Here is a 26,794-nt window from a genome sequence, read left to right as displayed (position 1 = left end):
GCTGCACCCCTCCTCTGGAACTCTCTCCCACGGTCTGTCCGACTTTCTCCCAACCTTTCTGCTTTCAAAAAATCTCTGAAAACTCACTTCTTTCGAGAAGCCTACCCTCACTCTGCTTAACTACCAAACGCAACAGCACATACAGTACCACATTTCTCACCCACTTAATTCGATCTTGCCCACTCCCACACCTTGTGTATTACTCCCTTCCCTTTAGACTGTATGCCTATGCATAGGGCCTTCCTCACCTTTTTGTACCTTTATTGATTGTGATGTTTGTTACTCCATATATTCTATATATGTAATTCATGTGATGTAGTTGTATAATCACATTTACTTTACAGTGCTACGCAATATGTCGGCGCTATATAAATACATATTAATAATAATAAAATCCACGCTGCGCATAGTCGTGACGTAACTCTATGAGCGACAGAAACGGCACACAAATACTACGTCACACTGGGATGCTGGTTGGCAGTGACAGCTTAGCAGAGCCAACATGGAAGTAAGGCAGAATGTGGAGTTAGGGTTAGGGGGTCCTGTATCTCTCAGTGAAATGCTGCGTGACGGTGAGTTCTTATAAAGCAGTACAAATTCAACTGCTGCTTGCTCTCCTGGTCTTTGTATAGAAAACCCTGAAACTTTGGACCTAGTTAGTTGTCTTCTATATCCTGCTACACAGTTGTTGCTGAGTTACAAACCCCAGCATTCTACATTTGAGGACTTGTGAGCTGTAGTACAACTGTATGCGAACCGAGTGTATTCACTGGCTGCTTTCTTTTAAGGACAGATTATCAGCAGAAAGGAGCACCGAACCTGAAACTTCGTGGATTGTTTGAAGATAATAATTAATATAATGTTCAGAGATACAGTGGGGCTCATTTATCAACACTGGGCACATTTGCTCATGGGCAGTAACCCATGGCAACCAATGAGATTGCTGCATTCATTGTTCTACTTGCAGCTGGTTTCAAAAAGCTATAGGTTGCTGTAGGTAACTGCCCATGGGCAAATTTGCCCAGTGTTGATAAATGAGCCCCGGTATGTTTGTAGAAGGTTATAGAGTTCAGTGGAGTTGCATATTATATTTGACAATAAGCCTTTGAGAAAGGGTGAGGGTATTAGTCTGCGCATACCAGACTCCTGACCCAAAATATAGCAGGGATCAGCAATTCTATGCCTAAACTGGTTTGTTATACTAAAATACAATAACTTGTCAGACAACCTGTCTTTTGTCAACTTTTGCATGATAAATTGTGTCACGTTACAACCTACATATTTTGTTTTATGTTCGGTGGATGACTTTTTATGTTTCAGGCAAAACAAAATCAGTTGTCAGGTTCTTACTTTTGTTATTTTAAAAGGTGTGTCTAACCTGTAAGTTGCTGGCTCGTATTATTGTGGCCCAGGAGAGTTTTCTGTGTAACTTTCTATGAATTTCTATGAACTTTCTATGGAATTCATGCAACTTCAGTTTTAATATCTAACCATGCAGACTGTGTTATTAGATACTTTTATGCTGTAAGTCATGTGAGTTCAAAGTCTGAAATTGAAAGTAAAGTCACATTTGTACAAATTACTAGTACACTGAAAAAACCTCTGTATAAAGAGCCTGACAGACTGCATTTGGGGAAAGTCTGGGATTTGTTTATATGGACGACTTTTGAATGGACCCCTCCATAAGAAGCAGGAGGTGGGCAGCTGGCCAGTGGGGCACTAAATGTGCTCCATGGGCATCACCTATAGATTTTTTTTGATAGAGGGGGGTGGTCATCGGTAATTATGCCACTGACCTGCAGATTTTTATTTTTATTGTGCTTTTGCATACCTGAAGTAGAATATGTCTTATTTTCAGTTGCTAATTTTGTCCTGTTTAACATAACAGATAATAAAAACCTTACTTATTTTTTATTTAAACAACAGGTAAAAAAGAACAAGACCTATTCACATAAGCTGATAAAATAAACTGCCCACACTGGCAGTAATGGGAAACACAGGCAGTGTCTGACTGGCCCACCGGGATACCAGGGAAAGTCCCGGTGGGCCAAGGTGTCAGTGGGCCCTCATGCTGATAAACATTTGGCATATTTCATGGCTATTCCCAAATTCTATGAGAGCAAAGAGGCTAAATAGATGGAATAATAGATTATAGTATGTAAAAGAAAGAGACTAGGAGAATAGAGGTTGAGTGAGGAGAGGAAGAATAATAGTACTGAGAGTGGGCCCCTGGTCTAAGATTCATTGGTGGGCCCCTAGTCAAAGGTTTTTGGGGGGGCCCCTGCTGTCCCAGTCCAACACTGAACATAGGAGTGATTTTTGGCTTATATCATTACACATTTTCAGGTAGAAACGGCTATTGCAGGCAACATATTCCCTATGTGCCATTTCTGTAAGAAATATCAATATGAGCATTGTCTGAACTACTGTATGTAATAATGCTAAATACTTTTTCCTTTGAAATGTGTTACAAGTAATATATAACCTTATTTTCTATTGCAGAATGTAATACTGATTTTGTTAAAGATGACTTTGATGTTAAAATCTACACCTCTCAGTCCATTCATCAAGCTGTCATAGCAGAACAATTGGCAAAATTGGCTCAAGGTATCAGTCTGCTTGATAAAGAACTACATTTGCAGGTAATTTGCAATTTTATACTAAAAGCGTATTTAGGGCTTTATTTGTTTGAAACCACACAGTGGCTAGTGCCCTGTATGGTTACTTAAAAGAGAGCTAAAACTAATAAGTAGGTTACAAATGCTGCTCATTTCATTTTGGTGTTCTGTACCAGCTCAAGATCCAATGCCCTTTAGTAGAGAAGATTCCCACAGTAGCTTTCTTTCTTTTGTTCCGATGATTCACAGCACATACTCTTTGCTGTTATCAGATGCCTTATCTTGTGTGTGTGTGTGTGTGTGTGTGTTTATACACACACACACATACAAGCACACCAACACACAAGGCTGATAAGCAGATCATTCAGATTCACATTACAAGACAGTGCATATAATAGTGTTGTTTTCATCAGAATTTAACACAGCCTTGTAGCATTAGTTTCTATGACAAATGAACTTCATTTTCTGCTTGCTAATTTGTGAAGACCTCCTAAGCTTAGCTTCTCAACAGCTCAACATTGCTTGAGGCTTTTAAAGGAGAGAGACTGCCCAGACCAACATAAGGCATAAGTCCACCATTTAAAAGACGGGTGTGAGGGTCCTACAACCACATTGAAGCTTGGCCTGCAGAATAACTCTGCTAAATGGTGCTTAATAGTGGTCTTTTTTGTTTAAAATAGTCATGGTAGTTATAACTAACCTAAGGAAAACAGCATAAACCTTTGCACCCATCATAATATATGCATATGTATGCATTATATAGAATATGATTAAGTGCCCATAAGGCACGAAACGTGTAAGGCCACCCTCTGAGATGTTCCTTTTTGCATAATAAAACTTTTTATTTGCATCTATTTTGGAGTGAATTCCAGTTTTGTGCCAGCTTATGAAATATAGGTATGGGACCTGTTATCCAGAATGTTCGGGACATGGGGTTACACGGATAACGGATCTTTCTGTAATTTGAATCTTCGTACCTTAACTCTACTAGAAAATCATTTAAACATTAAATAAACCCAATAAGCTGGTTTTGATTCCAATAAAGATTAATTATATCTTTGTTTTGATATTGTACAAGGTACTGTTTTATTACTACAGAGAAAAAGGAAAACATTTTTAATAATTTGGATTCGTTTTTTGCAATGGAGTCTAAGGAAGACAGCCTTTCCGTAATTCAGAGCATTCTGGATAACAGGTTTCTGGATAATAGATCCCATACGTGTACAGGTAATGCGGGCAGTAGCTAAGATTGCAGTCACTTTTAATCATTCCTATACCAACAGTTCGCTTGGGGAGAGACTGCAATATCACACAGCGCCCTCTGTTGGTTATATGAAAGAATAACAGTGACTGCAATCTCACACAGTGCCATCTGTTGGTTATATGAAAGAATAACAGTGCTCCCTCTGTTGGTTATATGAAAGAATAACAGTGACTGCAATATCACACAGCGCCATCTGTTGGTTATATGAAAGAATAACAGTGACTGCAATATCACACAGCGCCATCTGTTGGTTATATGAAAGAATAACAGTGACTGCAATATCACACAGCACCCTCTGTTGGTTATATGATAGAATAACAGTGACTGCAATATCACACAGCGCCCTCTGTTGGTTATATGAAAGAATAACAGTGCGCTCTCTGTTGGTTATATGAAAGAATAACAGTGACTGCAATATCACACAGCGCCCTCTGTTGGTTATATGAAAGAATAACAGTGACTGCAATATCACACAGCAACCTCTGTTGGTTATACGAAAGATTAACAGTGATGGCAATATCACACAGCACCCTCTGCACATGGTAGTGGGACAGTGGGACAATGCACACAGTAATCCGTTTGGCAATTCTCTGTCACCAAACGGAATGTGAGGATCTCCAAAAAATGCAAAAACAAATGTAAAAAGTAGAAAATTTATTAGGACATGATCTTTTTACATTTGTTTTTGCATTTTTTGGAGATCCTCACATTCCGTTTGGACACAGTAATTTTGATTTTGCACCTTGGGACTGAGGTGAACTGCGGGTGTTTTCTCCTTCATTCTTTACTCTATTTGGTATTTTTTTATTTAAATATTTATTTATTTACTTCATTAAGTGGTACCACATTTATTCATTATGATGTGGCAGTAGCACAAACCTTGTTTCTAAATTCTCTGTCACCATCAACTTTGCAAAGAAGTCCGGTTGATCGTTGGGGGGGTCGCTTTGGCGGAATGTGCGCTGCTGGAAGACAGGGCTGTAGTTGTGTCTAGGCTTATACTCGAGTCAATAAGTTTTCCCAGTTTTCGGAGGTAAACTTAGGTACCTCGGCTTATACTCGGGTCGGCTTATACTTGAGTATATATGGTTATTATATCTAAGTTGGGATCAAGTACAAAGTACTGTTTTATTATTACAGAGAAAAAGCTGATCATTTTTAAAAAGTAGGATTATTTGATTTTAATGAAATTTGTGGGAGGCTGTCTTTCCATAATTCAGATCTTTCTGGATAATGGGTTTCCAGATAACGGATTCCATACCTGTAGTCATTTTTTGTATGCATGCCCTCCTTTCTTTAAATTTAAGCAGTTTACACTGATGGTGTGTGTGTCTTCAGCTGAATACTGTACAGAAAGTAATATCCGTGAGTGTGATAAGTTTATATTTCTCTTGGAATGTAGGACCAAATAAAATCTGTTACTTTCCTTAGACTACAGATAGTATGTGACTTCAGATGAACACTGGTTCACTTCATTATACTTATAGTCAATTCTGATTTTTTTCTGTTAATTTTTTTTCTCTTCGCATTTGATTGCTTTGCCCAGGGCAAAAACAGTGGCGGGAAGGAGGAGGGAAGGAAGGTGATCTTATTATTTATTATACATTGTTATGATAGGCAGCAGGAACTTGTGGCTTTAATTCCCCGTTCATAGAGAAGAAAAGTTTGCCATCCCTTAGTGACTGTTTTCGTTTACCTGATACCCCTGGGAGGTGCGCCTATCAGCAGAAAGCTCTCCGGCCCAGAGTTCTACTCAGTAAGAACCTCAGAGCTATTGTATTTCTTCTTCATCTTTCTTCGCATGGATGTGCATGCATTTAATCCAGAATGACTCGCCCATATATATATATATATATATATATATATATATATATATATATATATATATATATATATATATACGAGCCATTCTGGATGTAATGTCAGTTTGTGTGATTGTAAGTTTATATTTTCCTAGGAATATGGGACATGCTCAAAATCAGGGCCGGCTTTAGGCCTATTGGACCAATTGGGCCCAATAGGGCCCCGCACCTCTGGGGGCCCCGCACCACAGGGCAGCACAGATAATATTTCCCTCAGCACATGATGCTGCCTGGCCTGCCCCCAACTTTGAGAGTCCAGCCCATCCCCAAATCCATAGGTCCAGCCCACCCCCAACTCTGATAATCCAGCCTATCCCCCAACTCCATAGGTCTAGCCTGCCCCCAACTCTCATAGGCCCAGCTTTCCGCCAACCTTGATAGGCCCTGCCTGCCCCCAATCCAACCAAGCCTGCTCCCAAGCTGAATCGGCCCAGCCTTCCCCAAACTAAATGGCCGAGTCCACTCTCCTATTTCCTCCCTCTCTCTCTTACCCTGTGTGCCCCTATTATGTGCCCCTATTTCATCCCTCTCACTCTCTTACCTTGTCTGCCCCTTTCCTTTCTATTTTGTGCCTGTATGCCCTTATTTTCCTAAATACTTGGTGTGTCAGTAGCCAGCAACACTTTGTCTAGGGGCCCCGCCAACATGGTCCCAATTGGGCCCCACATTTGATAGGATCAGCCCTGCTCAAAATCTTACTATACCCGTTGTGTTTCTTAAGAAAATCACCACCCCCTCCAAAACAACAAAAAAAAATTACACATAATTTATCCACATATATAACCTTTTCTATATACTATACCAGTGACTTTCTTTCCAAAATTCTTATGTATGTTATCAAATCTTTTGTGATCCATGCATTTTATTGTGACATTATTTTAGCCATGCTTTTTTAAATATATGGAATTGTTACTTTATACTTATTGGAACTATATAATTTTTTTGTATTTATTTGTAGGTAGTAGAAAGGCATGAAGACCTTTTAGCACAAGCAACAGGGATCGAGTCTTTGGAAGGTAAGTTGAGAAAAATTGGATCACTGCAGTATTTATTCAGAATCCCACATGTGCAGTAGAGGAAAATATTTTGTTATTTTAAACTGCATGTATGCAAGTCTTAAATTTGGCCTAGATGCGCCTGGGAAAGGTAAGAGCTCCCAGCGGTTTGGACTACACCTTCTCCTTGCTTTCACTTGCCCCTTTCCCATAATAGCAATGGTTGTTTGACTTTTTTTGTCTTATTTTATCCCTCTAGTGCTAACCTTTGGCCAGTGTACCCGATAAGCTCAAAGCAAGGTTATAGATATGGAAAATAATTGGTGTTTCAGTCTTTAAGCCATAATTCCAACCAAAAATAAGTATAAGTTCATCGCTAATCTTACCCTAATTGACCTTATAACTTGGCTTTCAGGAGTTTTTTTAGAAGACCAAATAGGATTTCTTGCACATGTTCTATCTGAACAGGTGGTACTTGCAAATTTTCAGTAAAGATTGAAATACTCATAATACAGCAGTATCATGTATGTGCCTGTTGATACTGGAAAAAAAACTCAACAAAGATGTGGGTTACCAAATCAATGCAAATTGTATGGGACTAATGTGAGATCTATTGTCTAGAATGCTTAAAGTGATACTGGCACAAAAAAGTACATTTTAAAATATGAATGTACATTAAAAGTTACCTATAGGTCACGTTGATCATTTTTGCTGAGGTTTGTTTTTGTTAGTTATTGTTAGTTGAAGTTTCTAAACCTGACTGTTTTGCCAACCTCACTGTCCCATCTTAGACTGTCGACTCCTGCTGCACAAATATGGCTGCCCCCTCATACAGGAACATGGGGCATCAGACAGGCATAATGTAAAAGTATTGTGAAATACTTTATGGCAAAATCATAAATAGCTTTCAAAGGCAATATTATGATAGATGTAAAATAATTTTCCTGGTGTCAGAATCTCTTTAAGAAATACTGTTTTTTCAGGAATAAATTATGTAAAATCCAGGAAAATGTAAATTGGTGCAGGACTGTGTGAAGTGCAAACTAATTGGAATTGACTATTTGCAGACAGAACCATGGCAAAAACATACATCTGGTTAGTATGTTAAACCTCTATATTTGACCACTAATAACAATCACAGAGGACAAATAGCAATTTTAAGGAACATCAGTACAAAATGTGTATTTAAAATCCTGGAAAACATAATGTAAAATCTCGGAAATGCACCGATTAAAATGCATTATAAATTGGTGGGACCACAAATAAAAAATGTAAAATGTGGGAAAAATTAAAATCAGAGTACTTAAAATCAGGTGTTTCACTGTAGCATTTTCTAGAATCGACCCTGATTGAGATCTACTACCATTGCACTGTTTCTTCTAATATTTTTCCATTTTTTTTTATACAGTAGGAGTTCTACAAATGATGCAGACTAGAATTGGAGCTTTGCAAAGTGCAATTGATAGGTATGTAATGTGATATTATTTACCTGTAAATTAAATATGTGCGTATATCCCATCAGTTTTGTGACTGGACTGATTTTAGATCTCTACAAGAATTGCCCTTTCTGTGCTCTGCTGTCTTATTCTGAACCCCTGAAAGACTTTACATAAATCCACTGAGCAAGTTGTTTGCTGTAAATATTTTTAATTTATAAAGTATGGTTAAAGTGCAGGTACATTGGGGTCTGATCACTTAATTTAAGCAAGAAGAAATTAATCTCTGCGCTTCATTTAGTAACTAAATGACTGTTTAAGCCTGCCATCTCCAGTAACATATACTGGATTATTCAATTTATTGTGTTGGCCAAGCCTCCTGTTTAGTGTCCATCTAACTTTAGAGAGACCAGCCTCTCTGGGATCTGCACTTTTTATATCAGCTCTGCAATCTGCATCTGGTTACTAGGGTCTTTGTTACCTTAGCAACTAGCCAATGTTTTGAATGAGAGAGTGGAATATGAATAGGAGGGGGTTTGAATAGAAAGATAAGGAATACAAAGTTACAATAATAATGCAAATGTAAAGTCACAGAGCAATAGTTTTATAGCTGCCAGGGTCAGCAACTCACATTTGAAAGCTGGAAAGATGTAGAAAAGAAAGGCAAATAATCTAAAAAAAAACTATAAAAAAAATAAGTAAGGACTAAGACTAAGTAAAGACTAGGGCCTTCTATAACATATAAAATGTTAATTGAAAGTTGAACCACCCCTTTAAACTTCCGGTGGGCCTGCCTGCTCTTAACATTTGGCCTATAGTATGTAATGAAAACAGATTAGGAGAATAAAGAGGTTGAATGAAGAGAGGATAAAATAGTTTATATATGGCTAAGCTTTTTTTGATGTATCCATGGCACCCCAAGCAAATAGTTTTTGCAGTGTATTTTTTAATCATTTCCTCCACCCCGCCCCCCCCCTTCCAAAAGAAAAGAAAGGACAAGAGAGAGAATAAATGGTGGTATCAGTATGTAGTTTATTTGTTGTTACTATGTAGCTGAGTACCCACAATACATGTTAAGCATGCCATGGGAATTTAATTAAAATATAATAATAATATTTGTCATTTTAAATCAACATAGAAAATAACATATTTGCTTTTCCCAGAATCAGAACAAAAATTGTGGATCCATATAACAAAATTGTGTCTCGTACTGCACAGCTGGCACGTTTGCAGGTAGGTTTAATCTTTTCTTTTTGATTAAAAGAACATGTTGTAGCATGGTTGGGAAAATCATAGATGGAAAGTATATCCCTCCCAGAATCCTCAATGAAGCAGTGCAGAGGGATGTGAAAATGAGGCTCTGAGTAGCAGTGAGGTGATTAGCCTCACCTGGAGTAAAAAGGTGGGGGCTCAATTAATGCTGCTCTCTGCCCTGTCTGAGAGAGAAAGGAGAGCTATTGGGGCTGTTACAAGTTTTCAGTGTAACTGCATGTGACCTGTGTTGTTGAGCATAAGGACTGTATTGCTGGACACAAGTTTTGACAAGGAGACAAATTCTCCGGTAACTTACCTAAAGTGTTTGGGGAGTGAGCGGCTTCCAGGAGGAAAGCACAGGGAATCTCCAAAGGACTGTGAGTTAACAGTTTATTTTGTTTGCTGGGCTTATATTGCCCAAGTGGGGCTGTGGATCCTTTGGGGAAAGGCCATTTTTCCTTAACAGCACAGCTGGAACTATTTTGTTTTCTGCCTCCTAAAAGATTATGAACTTTTATGTTTGTGTGTAAACTGGTGTGTGGAATAAAAATCACACACAAAGATCAGCTGGAAACCTGTTTACTGTCTGTGTGAAAGGAGTTGCTGCTGCTACTACCTAGAGTGATTCCCCACAATGTGTTGCAATAATATTTTCTTTATGTTCCATCTATTTAAGTATAAGAATGCAGGCCTGAAGAAGAATGTTACGTTTAATCAAAGCGAATCTGGTGATCATTTTTTCAAGCAGTTCAATTTAATAAAAAGGATTTCCTTTAATAAAACAGTATCTTGTGCTTTAGCCCAACTTATATCCCAATGATCAATCCGTATAGAATTCAAAACAATTCCATTGGGTTAAATTAATGGTTAAATTATTTTTAAGCAAACTTAAGTTATGTAGTTTCAAATTCCTTAACGTATCCAGAAAACTGCAGGTTCCAAGCATTCTGAATAAAAGGTCCATACCTGTACTAAATAAGGCTTCCTATGACAGTTTACATTACTGAAGATCTATAGAACCATTATGTGAATGTATTCCAAGTTATAGCTCTTTTAAAATAGAAGGGGTCACGTGAAATTTTTCTTTATTATATAGTTTTCTCTGGTGGTGTTTTCTCTTAACTGTGATAAGTGTAGCTACTTGCTACTATTTAGTTAAAATAATTATATATAACTAAGTTTAAAAGGAAGAATGTCCATAAATTAGTTCATCTTGCGAGGTTATATGCAGTGTATAAAAGTAATCATTTGTTGGCAGTAGTTTAAATGGGTTGTTCACCTCCCAAACACTTTTTTCCATTTCAGTTGTTTTCAGATTGTTCCCCAGAAATAAGGACTTTTTTAAATTACTTTCCATTATTAATTTTTTACTGTTTTTCCAAAATTTAAGTTTAAAGTTGAATGTTCCTGTGTGTGGTGTCTGAGTTTGGCAGCTCAGTAGACTTTAAACTGTTACAATTTTGCAACATTTAGTTGATACATTTCTCAACAGCATCTCGAGTATAAGCAACTATTGTATCAATTCTAACAGCTGCCTGTAATGAAACCCAGAGGTTATGCTCAGCAGGGACAAAGATAAGAAATGTATCAACTAAATGTATCTATTTAGAACAGTTAACAGGGTCGGCGACCTCCCATCCCAGAGCTGCTTTAGAAGTTGAAAAAAGACACTTTACACTTCAATATTAGAAAAACGGTGACATATAGAAAGTTATTGGAAAAAGTCATTATTTCTGGTGATATATCGGAAAACAACCAGTTGTTTGAAGGTGAACCACTGTAAGGAAACCTTACCTGGCGTCCCAAGATGGCGTCTCCAAAGATGGCGTCGGCTTCCATGTGGTTCCTCCTGGCGTCGGATTGGTCGCCGGCGCTGAAGGGTCGGCGTCAGAATGGACACCAGCGTCAAATGCATGCATGAGTACGCCAGCGTCATGACGCCACTGCATCTAATTTTGCCGCCAAAGGAGGCCTATAAAAGACGCTGAGACACTGCTCACATTGCCCTACAATAGGTTCTTCATTCTGAGTTCCTGGGTGCGCTTCTACTGTTATTGTCTTGACCTTCGTGTATTGATCCTTGCCTGTTCCTGATTACCGAACCCTTGCTGCTTGAACCGACCATATTGCCTGGACTTGACCACTCTCTTTCTTAATCCTTGCCTGTACCGCGATCTGATGGACTGGTGCTTCCACCTTGGTCCGCTATTCCTGTCTGAGCCTTCGGGCCCCTTACAACCACCCCTTTAAGTAGAAATATGTCCCTATATGCAATAAAAGGCACAAACTTTGGCCAGGTTCAGTAATCCATACAAACCAATAATAGTAGCAATGCTACATATTGAGTAGTTGCTCTGGGTGTGTAGACCTGTAGCAGATTCAGTTGCATTTTTTATTACTTAAACACTAAAACGAAAAAGCTTCTAATGTACCAAGGCACGCTTGTTTTGAAAATAGGAGCTAGTGCAGTGTGATCTAATTAGGATTCAAAATTGTGACAAAAGAACAAGATGATCTCTTTTAGGATTTCACTGAAATAAATATACAGATTTAAATATATAGACTACTAGATAGTCCCCCCCCCTTCCTGCTTCCTCCCCCTGCGTAGTTCATTACCCCTGAAAGTGCCCCTAACACGTCGCTCATGTATTGGTGTAGAGTAAACGCAGAGGAGCTCATGGGCGCCATCTTCCAGATCTCCGGTCTTCTTCCTTCCCTTTGGCGATTTTTCTGCACATTTGGCGCATGCACAGTTGGTACGAACCGGAGGACTGCTCCAACTCCACGTCTGCCAATACGGCGCCCACTTACAGAAGACGATTTGGAAGGTGGTGCCCATGAGCTCTGCTGCACTTACTCTGCACAGATATGTGAGCAAAGTGTTAGGGGCACTTTCAGGGCTGACAAACTATGTGGGGGGGGGAGCAGGGAGGGGTACTGTTTAGGGTAGAATGTTGAGGCTTTTCTTATTGGAGGGGGTTTAGTTCTCCTGTAAGGTTGCAGAAAAGTTTCAGGGAGTGGGGTTTAACTATGGTCATGCAGCCATGGTCACTAATGTATCCAATACATAAGGGCAAGCATTTACATTTTTAACTCTCCATCACCTGTGGCATGCAGATTAGATTGGAAATGTATGTTTATTTCATGAGCATTAATAGATTGTACTGGATATGGAAAGAGCCATCGAGAAAATGATTGTAATACAAGGAAAGCACTGTGATATGTTAAATCCTATTTTACATAATATGCGTTTGTTTTTGTTTTTATAGTCCGCTTTGATTTGCTGCGAAGAATTATACGCATTTTGTATCTCAGCAAGAGACTTCAAGGTCAACTGCAGGGTGTAAGCCGGGAGATCACAAAAGCTGCTCAAAGTCTCAATGAACTGGATAAGATGACCTTTTATAATTGTGGCATAATGTCTCTCTCTCTCTCTCTCTACCAATACATATTTATATTGTAAGACTATCTTGAACTGATGTTGATTTAATTTTCATACCATAAGTATTAAAATAGCATCTCACCTTAATGGAACAGTAACACCAAAAAATAAGTGTTTAAGTAATTCAAATATAATGTACAGTTGTTATGCATTGGTAAAAGTTAACAGTTTGCTATGGAAACACTTCTTTAGTTTATCTAAACAATCTGCTGTGTAGTCAGGAGGGCAGCTATTCAAGCAGAAAAAGTAGAAAAGGCACGGGCTACTTAGCAGATAACAGATACGATCAATGGGATTCTATAGAGCGCATCTATTATCTGCTACGTAACCTGTGGTTTGCCCCATGGCTATACAGCAGCTTGTTTACATAAATTATAGTAGTAAAACACACCAGTTGTACCAGAGCAGAGATACAGTACATTAAATCAAATTTTTTTGATCCAATGTTATTGTTCCTTTAACACAAGACTGTGCAGCCCCCACATGAAAGTCTGCCTGCTGTTATTCATTACCTTGTGTAAGATTTAAGGTATCTGTACTGACCCCTGCATTCTGTAAACATCAAATGCACACAGTAAGCTCCTGCATTATTCACACCTATAACCGCCCTCATTTTTCACACCTGTAACACCACTATTGTTTACACCCCTAAAGCCCTGTACTGTTCATACCTCAGAGAAAGTGTATGTTGCACAGTATGAGCTGTCCATCTTAGATGGGTGGTCTCCTGCTCTATTCTGCCTTCCCTATGCTGAGTGTGTGCCATTCTCTACCTTCCTTATGCTCCCCATGGGTGCCATTCTCTGCCATCCCTATTCTCCCCGTGTGTGCCATACTCTGCCTTCCCTATGCTCTCTGTGGGTGCCATACTCTGCCTTTCATATGCTCCCTGTGGGTGCCATACTCTGCCTTCCCTATGCTCTCTGTGGATGCCATACTCTGCCTTTCCTATGCTCCCTGTGGGTGCCATACTCTGCCTTCCCTATGCTCTCTGTGGGTGCCATACTCTGCCTTTCCTATGCTTCCTGTGTGTGCCATACTCTGCCTTCCCTATGCTCCCAGTATGTGCCACACTCCGCCTGCCCTATGCCCACTGTGTGTTCCATATTCTGCTTACCCTACTCTGTACACTGGGACGTGAGCCTAGGGTTTGTTCTGGGGGTTTGTTAGCATTTGGAAATTTTTGTTGGGGCCCCTAAGATGTTTAATCATGTGCTGGGGATAAAGTGCTGTGTTTTCCACAGGGGCAGAGGTGGCATATGGATTTAAGGGAATGTTTATGGTATATTTAAGATGATGACTTACATTTTTCACATATGAGTGAAGAGTGATAACCCTGCAGTGAGCACCAACCATTTGTTTTTGTGTGGTGTGTTACCACCATTAATGTAGACAAGGTCTTCGAAGTTCTTGAGATAACATGGGTGTGGTTTAAGAGGGGAGTGATCAACACTAGCTTCCATTATCGGCCCTCCACCACTTAGGATAGAAAATTCCGGCCCTCGGTACCACAGAAGTTGGACACACTGCTTTAAAGGGTTTTTAAGTTTAAAGAAAATTAAAGGAAGCTTTATCCCCAAAATGAATACGTAAGCAACAGAATTTTTTTTTTTGCTGCAGGGCTCATGTAGACGTTGTAGAAGAAGAAGGCATATAATACAGCAACTATAAAATAATAAATAATGAAGGCCAATATCAAAGATGACTTCTATAATATAAATGCAACTTTGGAATTTAATATTTTTATTGAAATGTCTTCCACTTTTGACATCTAACTTGTGCCACCTTTTAGCCATTTGTGCAACAGGGTGTCCTATAACTGTTGTAAAACTCTTTAAATTTCTGCCTTCTTCCAAATATTATGACAGAATGCATTTCCACTTGCTGCTTCTGGATTCCCACTCCATCTCGATCCCATCTCACAGGGACACTTATACATCCGTATTGATACAGTTTTGTTACTATTCAGTTACAAGTCCATCTATATGTCTTTGTACAGTATTATTATTATAAGTGATTAATAAATCTTTTTTTAATATGCTCTACAGATTTGTGAGACATTTTGAAATTTGACTTTTTAACAAGTTATTTTGAATCTGAAAAACAATAGTGGGACTGTCATACAAACGGGGGTTGGGCATTTATAACCAATGAGCAAATTTGCTCCTAGGCATTTACCCATGGCAACCTTGTAGCTGGCTGTTAAAGGAGAACGAAAGGCAAACCTTACTTCTTGTCCTGTTTTGTAGAACTCATATGCCCCTCCAGAATCGCTATGTTTATTTAACCAAAACACATTTTCTTTCTTAATAAAAGATAGCTCTGAAGTTGCAGACTGTTTAAGAAAACCGCGCCGCCATCTAACTAAAGGCTTCCCTTCTGCCTTCGGGTACTGTATAATACTGCGCTGCACATGCGCCAAAATACCACCCCCTGAACCCAGTTCCTGTTTAAGGAGAGGAATCCAGTGTCGCCATGGAGACTAGGCACATTGATTCCTATTGGCTGGTGGGCGGGCTACACAGCGTCACAAAGTGACCCAGCATGTTTGTTAACCTTTCGTTGTCCTTTAATGTGCATGCTCAAGATTAACTACTAGAAAATGCGCATGTGCATATCGCCAAGCGTCAAGGCTCTTTCCGAAGGAAGGGGGGAGAGAGGCTGATTGTGCAGAGAAGAAGCAGGAAGCTGCAATCAACCAAACAGCTCAGCACTTTGCTTTTCAAGGACGGGAGTAATAGGTATGTGAAGACTGTAGTGAGGCATGTTAATGATTAAATTCTTGTTGTGGGGTTAAAATGTCCTTTAAAATATAACTGATTTGTTGCTATGGGTTACTGGCCAGGTAAGTAATTCCTGATTGATTACTTTGGGTTACTAGCCGGGGGCAAATTTGCTCAGTGTTTATAAATGAGCCAATGTTCAGTGTGTTCCTTCAGCTGTGATTACTTTATTGATTGACATTTTAATAGAGCTTTTATATATGCATTCATGTTGGACTATTTTTCTTTGCATTGGTACAGGAAGGATTGAATGAACCATTGCATACTCCTAAAATGAGGCAGTTGTACAGCTTGACTCATTAGTATGCTCCTTCATATAAGGTTCAGATATTATAATTATTTAATTGTAAACGATATGACAAAAACCAATGCTGAAAGAAACTGACTCTCTATTAAACAATGGTGTATTTTGTAGGGCCAAGTCATTTATCTAGTGTATTTAAAGGGGTTGTTCACCTTCCAAACACACTTTTTCAGTTGTTTTCAGACTGTTCACCATAAACAAAAACTTTTTTCAAAATGCTTTCCATCTTTTATTTTTTACCATTTTCCCAAAATTTAAGTTTAAAGTTGTGTTCCTGTCTCTAGTGCTTGTCAGGCAGCTCAATGATCCAGGTGCAGATTCTGAACTGTTACAATTTGCTACATTTAATTTCTACATTTTGTAGATACAAGAGCTGACTTTAATGACACTCAGGGATTCTGCTCAGCAGGGGCAAAGATAGCAAATGTATCTACTAAATCAGGCATGTCCAAGGTGTTGGCAATAGACACATACTGGCACGTATACTTCTTTAGGGCTCTTACACATGAGCGTTTTGACCTGCGCTCCCCTGCGTTCCGTTTTTTGGCGTTCAGCCGCAGGGGAGCACACTCAGGCGCGTGTAGGCGCCGAACGCAGGTTCAGACGCAACATGCTGCATTTTTCCTGCGTTCGGCGCCTACACGCGCCTGAGTGAGTACAGCCCCATTTCAAATAATGACTTGCGTCTATTCCTGCGCTCCCCTGCGGCTGAGCGCCAAAAAACGGAACGCAGGGGAGCGCAGGTCAAAACGCTCATGTGTAAGAGCCCTTAGGGCTTAAGGTGTCAATAGACGTACTGATGTACCAGTTTTTTCCTAAGCACTTTTGCAGTTTACAGTCTTTTTCTGTTTTATCTCAGAAACCACTAAAAAAAAAAATGTAAATTGCAAAACTGCTTAGAGGACCAATCTGAGTAAGCTTACATCAATTAATTATTTTGAATTTGATCCCATATACAGAGTTCCATAAATAATACTATTCAACTTTTTTTTTATACTTTACGTGATGTAATACTGATTACTTTTATTAACTGTAGAAATGTGGAAAAGGAATTAGTGTTGTTATAGAATCTGCATTTACTAAATGTTATTCTTTCTCAGTGTATAGGTAAGTGTCCAAGGACACTAATGAGATTTGGCATCTATAAAAAATGTAATTAGATTATTGAACAAATGTGGAAACTGATTTTAGAAGAGCAACTTGCAGCACATTATCAGAATGTCTTGCCACCTGTTTAATTAAAGCTGCCAATAGTGTCATCATTCCGAGACTGTCAGAAAGTATATAAACTCGTTCTCTAAGGAACTGGAGGCCATATTGGCCATAAGCTTTCAGAACATTTTAGTTCCTTTTTCAAGCGGATTACACTGAAGCTGTGGTGTTCTCTGGTAAATATACAACATTCAGCTCTTAGGTCAACTGTAGAATCATGACTGCATGACCACAGAAAGTCTCTCTCTGGTTCACTTTGGGATGGTTTCATTGTGTCTGGGCTGGGGTTGCTTAGGAAGCATTATGTACAAAATGAACAGCGCTGTGCTGCATTATTAGTAAAACAGACACTTAACTTGCTAGTTACAGGAATATGTCCATTAATTGAGACATACAAGCGGGTTAAATACCTCCTGATGACATGGGGCCAGTAGTCAAAGTTGCATTGAATGCCCCTGCAAACTAAAATACGTGGGTATGATATCCCAGATGTTGTAACCTCTTTACAGCCTATATTTAAGGTCAGAGAAAATGATAAAAATGGTTCCCTCAAGATCCATCTATCAACCTCACTCTCCCTGGATCATATACACAGATGCCAATTAGAGAATCCTAAAGAAAGGAAAGCTCATCAATTGTAAGATTATGGTTGTACATTGAGCATAGACAGGAGACCGCAATGAGGGAGATTTGCATGTACAGCCTCCCACGCCAACGTAATCACGCTCATTGGCAACGGGAGAGCAAGGGCAGAAGTACCACTTGATGATCAATGTGAATGCCGGAAATGACAACAAAGAAAAGAGACGCTGCCTGGAGAGGGAACACGCGGCTATAAAAAAAAATGCCGGAAGGAGCCAATAGACACTTGCCTTTTGAGAAAGCTGTGGCGAAATGCGCGTCAGGGCGAGATTTGACTCTAATTGATTTAGCTTTTACTCACCTCTGTGAATTAAGAACTGGAGGGTTTGTGGTTTTTTAGGGTTAAATAGCATCTTACAACAAGACAGATAAGATAAAAAAAAACGACTGCAGCCCTTCAGTCTCTGTCTTCTCCCACTTTGTGGTGCTTCAAGAGACATAGAAAATTAATGGAAATCTTGGGAGCAATTCCATCAACTCTCTATTTTCTGTTTTCCCTACTTATCCTCAAGGAGCAACTGGGCGAAACCCGAATTGGGAGGCATCAATTTAATTTTTTACAATTGATGAACTATTAGCACTGGTCACTTTATAATTAGCACAATTGATTAATTAACAACTTGGATTAAAAGGTTGATTTGTATTATTTATGAAGCACAGGCACCTTACAAATTAGTTGTAGTAATTGATTATAATCAATTAATTAAGGAACACAGGCACTTGAGTGAGTCAATGTGATTAATTTGTATTTAAATATGGTTGTTTTAAACATAAAGTGCTGGTATTGAATTTAAAGGAATTTATTGGTTTTTATACAAGAATGGGCACTTTATATTTAATTGCACTAGTGTATGGCTAAGCTATAAATCACAAATAGTTGTTTTATTCAATAACACGTTCAGGAATATTCATTATCAATTAATTGAAGGTGTAAAATTAAAATCGTGATCCAGTTGTAGAGGTTACAATGCATTGATAGAGGCATAAGTGGTGAATTAATTGAACAGAAGGAGAAAATTATCTAATAAATATAAAAATCCGCTCTCATGTGGATTTTTACTTTGATAGAAGGCATCACTCAGTCACAACAAGGTTTCTTTTTCTTTCTCTCTTTATTAAATTTTAAACAGTGTATAATGCTTGTGTGTCTGTAGAATTAGAAAATCAGTCAATAAAGAAAGCTAGTTTATTCCTATTACCAGCATTTTGTTTTGAACATTTTACTAGAATTTATAAGTAAAATTCTTATTTTGTTTTTTTTAACTAGTTTTGAACAGTCTTAGCAATATTAGCTCTGATCTATCCTGGTAAAACTATATTATTGTGCCTTGTTGCATGTGGATTCTAGATGCATACTATGTCCTGTTGGAATCCGAAATCATCATCAGAAGATTAATCCTATTGTCTATGCATTTGTTTCAACATAGCATTATGTGTACTACAGGTAGTCTCTCAGAAACGCTAAACTTTACCTCGGTATTTTTAGCAAAATGTTTTATTAAAAGAAATTGTATGAAAGTTTATGTGAATTTATTAAATATGTGAGAGATTCTCAACTGGCCAAGTGTCATTTAAGATTAGCTTTTAACACCTTCACCATCCTCTAACATCTCTAAGTGACTAAAATGTTCTGCGATAACCCGCCCACCACTTAAGAACCCACCGATCTCTACACAGTGTTATACTTTCCCTCCTTCACACCTAACATGAACATTGCTTTGCTTCAACTTTTCTGCATCAGCACACAAATGAAATGTTTTGTTTTTTTTATAGAATGGATTAATATTTTTTTTTTTTTTCTTTTTTTAGGAATGTTGCTTCTTTGATTTATTAAATAGAAATTCAGTGCTTTTTATTTTGTGTTGAAAAACAAGTATACCTTGGTTTGATTGAAATGTATATTACAGTGATATAAGATTAACAAGATTAAGATTAAAATGTTGTACTCCAGAAGACATGAGGTATCATTTATTGTGGGAGATGGCTCTTTAGGTAGTAGTAGCAGCAGCAACTCCTTTCACACAGACAGTGTAGACAGTACACAGGTTTCCAGCTGATCTTTGTATGTGATTTTATTCCACACACCAGTTTACACACAAACATAAAAGTTCATAATCTTTTAGGAGGCAGAAAACATTCCCTGTGCTTTTCTCCTGGAAGCCGCTCACTCCCCAAGCACTTTAGGGTAGTAGCTGGTAGCCAGTCCTTGCTACCCAGGGTCGGACTGGGGGGCTTCGGGCCCACCGGGGCTATTGCCCCAGGGCCCCGCTGCCTCTCCGGCGTGCTTCATCGGAGCAGTGCGCATGCGCGCGGAGCCGCGTTTGTGCGCACGCGCAGATCCTCTATTCTACCGCGACCCCCGACAAAGTGGGGTCGCGCAGCCAAACTAAGTAGCGGATCTGGGCCGGCGGGGCCCACAAGAGCCCGGGGCCCACCGGGTTTTTTCCCGGTGTCCCGCCGGCCCAGTCCGACACTGTTGCTACCAGAGAACTTGTCTCCTTGTGGAAAAACTTGTGCGTAGCAAAAAAGTCCTTCTGCTCACACACAGGTAACATGCAGTTACAATGAACACTCTTCAATACAGCCCCAATAGCTCTCCTTTCTCTCTCTCTCAGACAGGACAGAGAGCTGCTTTAATTGAGCCCCCACCTTTTTACTCCAGGTGAGGCTAATCACTACTCACTGCTGCTCAGAGCCTCATTTTCACAGTCCTCTGTACTGCTTCATAGAGGATTCTGGGAGGGATATACTTTCCATCTATGATTTTCTCAACCATGCTACTATATCTATCTATCTATCTATCTATCTATCTATCTATCTATCTATCACAAAATTGCTGCCTTCCTTGTACTTACTTATCCCCCAGATGGAGCTTTAGTCATTAAACATGTGCACTCTAGTTTTGCTTGTTCTTGGCTTTGCATTTGCTTGGCTTCACGGTATGCTGGTAATTTCTGGCTTGTTCATTTCTAATTAACATTGAGATGAATAATTTACACATGCCTACAATCAAAGTCACTAGCTAATAAATACATTTACACATTTTATTTGTGTTAGGTGAAAGCTCCAAAGCATGTAAATAGGTCTGAAATTAAATGTAATTTCAGGCTAAGCAAAACTTGGTTCACTGCATGCACTAAATGTTTTGGAGTGATGTAATCATAGATTTGGTGTCTTACATCTTATGCAGTAATATATACAAATATGCTGGTAAGTAGACTAGCAACAGTTGTCTCTCACTGTAGATTGGGGAGCACGCTATGCTTTTATATGTTATGTAAAAAAGTTTGGGAACCCCTCTTAATTCTAAAGTTTTGTTTATGATTGGCTGAGCTTTCAAAGTAGCAACTTCCATTTAATATATAACATGCCTTATGGAAACCGTAGTATTTCAGCAGTGACATAACATTTATTGGATTAACATCAAATCTGCAATATGCATCATAACAAAATAGACAGGTTCATACATTTGGGCACCCTGATTTTGTTGAGCCTCCTTTTGCAAATGTAACAGCCTCTAGACGCCTCCTATAGCCTTTGAGTGTCTGGATTCTGGACGGCGGTATTTTTGACCATTTGTGCATACAAAATCTCTCCAGTTCAGTTAAATTTGATGGCTGCCGAGCATGGACAGCCTGCTTCAAATCATCCCATAGATTTTCGATGAAATTCAAGTCGGGGACTGTGACAGCCATTCCAGAATATTGTACTTCTCCCTCTGCATAAATGCCTTTGTAGATTTCGAAGTGTGTTTAGGGTCATTCAGGGGAATGTAATAAAAGTCGCAAAGAGCAAAACAATTCGCACCAATAAGACTAAAAATCCACATCTCGCAATGTAATATTGTTCCTTAAACTGTTATTGCATTGCGAATTTTAATTGCGCATTGCGAATTTTAATTGTGCATTGCGAATTTTAATTGCGCACTCATAAGAAGTGCTTGAAGGTGTCGTAATCTTTTGGAGGAAACATAACGACTTTTTCAGTAAGAAGTTTTATTACATTGACTGCGCATTGGCGCAAACTATAAAATTCGCAAACGGTCTTTCACTGTCGCAAGTGGTCGCTAAACAGTTTCCGGGCTCGCAAAAGCTATATTAAATTCGCACAAAGCAAAATTTGTTCGCGCAAAGGCATAACTTTTCGCATTGCGAATAGTTTTTCCGTTAGCGATTTTTATTACATTCCCCCGTAAGTCTTTTTGGAATATCTAACCCCTGCGTAATTCAATTTTGTGACGGATGCTTGAACATTATCCTGAAGAATTTGTTTATATTGGGTAGAATTCATCCGACCCTCGACTTTAACAAGAGCCCCAGTCCCTGAACTAGTCACACAGCCCCACAGCACGATGGAATCTCCAACAAATTTGACAGTAGGTAGCAGATGTTTTTCTTGGAATGCGGTGTTCTTCTTCCGCCATGCAAAGTGCTTTTTTGTTTTCACCGAATAACTAAATTTTTATCACATCAGTCCAAAGCACTTTGTTCCAAAATGACTGTGGCTTGTCTAAATGAGCTTTTGCATACAAGTTACTCTGTTTGTGGTGTGAGTGCAGAAAGGGCTTCTTTCTCATCACCCTGCCACACAGATGTTCTTTGTGCAAATTGCGCTGAATTGTAGAACAATGTACAGATACATCATCTACAGCAAGATGTTCTAACAGGTCTTTGGAGGTGATTAACCAACAGATTATGGATTATACTGGTTGTATCATATTAAGTGGCATATTAAAGAATCTTGCCAAACTGGAATATAGATATCTGGAAGTATTGCCCTTTTACATTTTTTCCCTTGTGCCCAAATTTTATAACATTCTCTGTGAACTCTCAGAGATAACCTGACCAAAAATAATTCAGCTCTAACTGTAACAGGAAGAAGTGCGGGAATAAAAAAAAGTGCTTTGTCCATTAATTGGCTCATGTGTTCTCGCATATACTGTATATATATGCCCTGGGTATGTTTGTGTGCATCATGAATCCTGTAATCTCAGGGGCATCCCTCATTTCTTAAAATGGCTAGTTTCTATTTACAATTACTTAAAGGCACATACTACTAAAAAAAGTATGTACAGTATTTGTAAAAATCGCTAGCTTCAATTGAAGCAGGGTTTTACAGTTTAGCTGTTTTATGCAATATATTTTTCTAGAGACGTACATTGTTTGGGGATAAAGTTTTCCCTTAAATTCGTGCTGTCCTCCAATGAACTGTGCCCTTAAATACATATGCAACTGCACCAGATTTCATAGATACACAGATTTCAGCCTTGTAGTATATATACAGATGCTAGTGCAAGTTGCACCTGCCATGTGTGCAGGGGCACCATCAGATATTATTAGGGCCCTTTACAGGTTATTTATATGAGGCCCCCATGAACAAAAGTATGCAGTACCAACATTTTTGGCCATGCCCCTTGTGTGTAATACACAAATTGATCTTTATCCTTAAGCACCATGCTTCTTCTGAAGGAATATATTTATGCTTGCTATTATTTAAAAAACTTTAATTAAATTCCACATATGGTAATCTCATGGCCACAGCAGTGTGAATGACATTTTAAATGTTTAATTAAAGCTGGATAAATGATTCTAACAGTGTTATATTGCTTACCATGCATCCCACCACTCCACCCATACACTCATATGCAGCAAAACGGATGTGTAACCATGGTGATGGTTCAGCTTGACACTTCTTTCCCCAGTGCTAATAGAAGATGCATTCACATTGCAAAAGGGATGTTGCTGTGATAAAGCAATAATATTAAATACCACTGTCACCACCATATATGGTTACATTAAATAAAATAATAAAAATAAAGTTCAAAACTCGTGTGCTTAACATATGCAAAAACATGCAAATTGAAAAGCTGCTGAATAGAAAGCTATATTTAAACTGTGGGCTAGTAGACTATTAAGTTTAAAAATCCAAAAGGTCTTCCTTATCTCGATCATTCTATCAAATTCTGGCAATGCTTTAGCTGGTAAGCTAAATGGGCAGTATGAAAACCTGCTTATTGTAAGAATTGCAGAATTACACTTTTTACCAGCATCCCCAACTATTGTGTAAATCCTTGTTTATTTTCTCAGCAGTGTGCGGTTCCTTTATTGAACATTTGGAGGCCTATTTATCACGCTGCCAATTTTTCTAGTTGAGTTTTCTAATAATGTTCAGTTGTGGGTTATAGGTAACTACAATAGGTACCCACAACTGAACATTATTAGAAAAATAGCCAGAGACCTGCAACCCATGCTCCATACAGATACCCAACTAAAACAAATATTCCCGGCACTACCTCTCTTGTTTTATAGACAACCACCTAATCTAAAGAAAATGATTGTCAGAAGTGCTCTTCCTAAAACAACTAAAGCAGGTGCATTTCCCTGCAACAGCAACAGGTGTGAAACCTGTAAATACATCCTGTGCAAAGATCAAGTTGCAATTCCGAATACACAAAAAGTCGACACCATTCTGGACCAATATTCGTGTGCTGCATCCAATGTGGTATACATGATTACATGTACTAGGTGCTATACAGGAGGCATATACATTGGTGAAACAGGACAAAAATTGCGCACAAGGATGAACCATTACAGACATAAAATCAACACCAAATCATGTGATACACCAGTGGGGCAACATTTCTGCAGTCAAAATCACAGTCTTAAGGAAATGCAGGTCTTAATTCTAAAAGGAAACTTTAAAACTGAATTGGAAAGGAAGATTTATGAATTCAAATGTATGGAGTTATTTAACACATTAAGACAGGGCCTTAATTTAGGGGTACGTTTCATGTCACACTATGTGACCTGACTGAATCCAGACTCTTGGACTATTTATAACCCACCCTAATTCATTGTATTATCTCTACAATTGACCTCTATCTATCTGTAACTTCCCAATTTATTGCCCATGAATACCTTTCACTGATCTAACAGTATATATGCTGTGCCTTTCTAGCTTTCATTTGTATTTTGCCTGACGAAGGGGCCTTGGTGCTCTGAAAGCTTGCAATGTCTTTTTATTGTTAGCCAATATAGGTATCATGTCTACAATACTTTTTGTATTTGTTTTTTTTTTTGTTATTTTTGCTACTGGCTAACACGGTACCACCATTTTTGTAAAGGACAAAAAAATTTTTGAGGGAAAAATAAACCCTAAATTCTTTTTAAAATGTATTATGCTCCTAAGCTAAAACCTGTTGAAATCATGTTGAAGTCAATGGTAGATGGTCATTTTACCAATTGGACCATGTTTTTTATTCCGTAAAGATCCTCAGTAGTTTTGGGCTGTTTATGCTGGTTTTTCTTCTATGATCCGATAAATTCGGGCTTTCAGAGTAACCATTCTAAAAAGTAGAACGATGCAAATTGACGCTCGATTTTAGTTGCAACTTTTTTTTCACACTGATCATTTAAGAATAATTATTGTTAAGGGAAATCGAGTTTGGGTAATTGTTTGTTTTTTTTTGTTTTGTTTTTTTTAATTAAAGTGAGAAAAAGTCAAGTTTTAGTAAATAGCCCCCTTGGTTTCACATGATCCATTGGTGCTTAGCGCTATGGTACTTTGAATGTTTTGCTACAGGTAGAATAGATTAAAATTGTAATTTAACATCATTGATTAGTGTTGTGGGTTGCTCTGCATGGAAGGTTATTTCCTGCAATTACTCTGGTGCTAACCATTGTGTGTAATAAATGTTTGTATTGGCCTTTATCTGCCTGTCCTGTTAAACACAGAAACATGTATAGCTGTGCCTCTCCTCAACAATCTGATAAAATATCACATTCACAGAGGTCATTTCTCAAGCTTACACAACAGATCATTAGTATATTTTAAACAAGTTTGAAATGCTTTCTGTAAAAATTCAATACCTTGTTTTATTGTGTGTCTGTACTTTTTCTAGCATGAAATATGTGCTGTAAGCTTTCCTATTAAACATCTGAATTACCTGTTATGACAAGGTTGCTTTCCATTATTGAACGTAGCATTGTGCATTGCAAAAACATATAAATAAAAGTATAGATCGATTGTGTTCCATTACAGAAGTGCAGCAGTTGATTAAACATTTCATCGTGCATGATTAGAGATACGGTTGCTGTAGTCTGCATACACTACAATGCTCTTAAGCCAATATATTCCATTTATAAATAGTGAATTATTGCAACAATTGATTTTACTCGCTTGTTATATTTAAAATACTTATGAAAAAAGCATTTTATCATTTAAAAGATTGTTATGCAAAAAAGATGAGACTACATATCTACATTTGAGCCTTAAAATTTTATATTCTGTGTATAAGGGGCAGAAACAGAAGCCAAGAGACTTGCTTGTAGACAGATATATTTCCCCTTCCATGATACATTATAATGTTATTTCTTTTCTTTTATTCTTAAAATATTTGAAAATATCACATGTGGAGCAAACTTTCATCTGGTGTTTCTATATACATTACAGAATCTGGCACTGAGAGTTGTTTTTACAGCATCACCAAATCACATTTATCTTGGTTACATGATAGCTAAAACTAAAACAGAAGTGTGTTTTGTTTTTTCTGGGTTTTTTTCTTGTCGTTTAGAAGATAAATAATCACACTTTGTAATACCAGGATCAGAACTGAGGGTATGTGCTGGGCCCTCCGCAGAACATTTTGCAGGGGACCCAGACCATTCATACTGCACCATCTGTTGAGAGTGCAGTACTTTTGTGTTATTTTGTACACATTTTACCTACACACAGGCATGCTCTGTTGTTGTTTGGTGAGTGCTCCTCCATTTTCCATATATATCTAATATATGTAAAGTTCAAGAGGACCCACACTCCTTGGTTAGTGAACCAAAAATCTTTATTTTTCAAACTTGTGCATCCAACGTTTTGACCCACATTAGGGCCTTTATCAAGGTCCTTGATAAAGGCCCTAATGTGGGTCGAAACGTTGGATGCACAAGTTTGAAAAATAAAGAAATTTTTGGTTCACTAACCAAGGAG

General features: G+C 38.3%; 1 pseudogene; it reads left to right on the top strand.

Moving 5' to 3' along the window:
* Positions 1-467: 467 nt before the first annotated feature.
* The window catches only part of LOC108712348, a 115,723-nt pseudogene continuing 89,396 nt past the window's right edge, over positions 468-26,794 (top strand).

This window comes from Xenopus laevis, chromosome 3S (assembly GCF_017654675.1).
Source record: "Xenopus laevis strain J_2021 chromosome 3S, Xenopus_laevis_v10.1, whole genome shotgun sequence".
NCBI classification, from domain to species: Eukaryota; Metazoa; Chordata; class Amphibia; order Anura; family Pipidae; genus Xenopus; species Xenopus laevis.
This window is presented reverse-complemented; position numbering and strand designations above follow the sequence as displayed.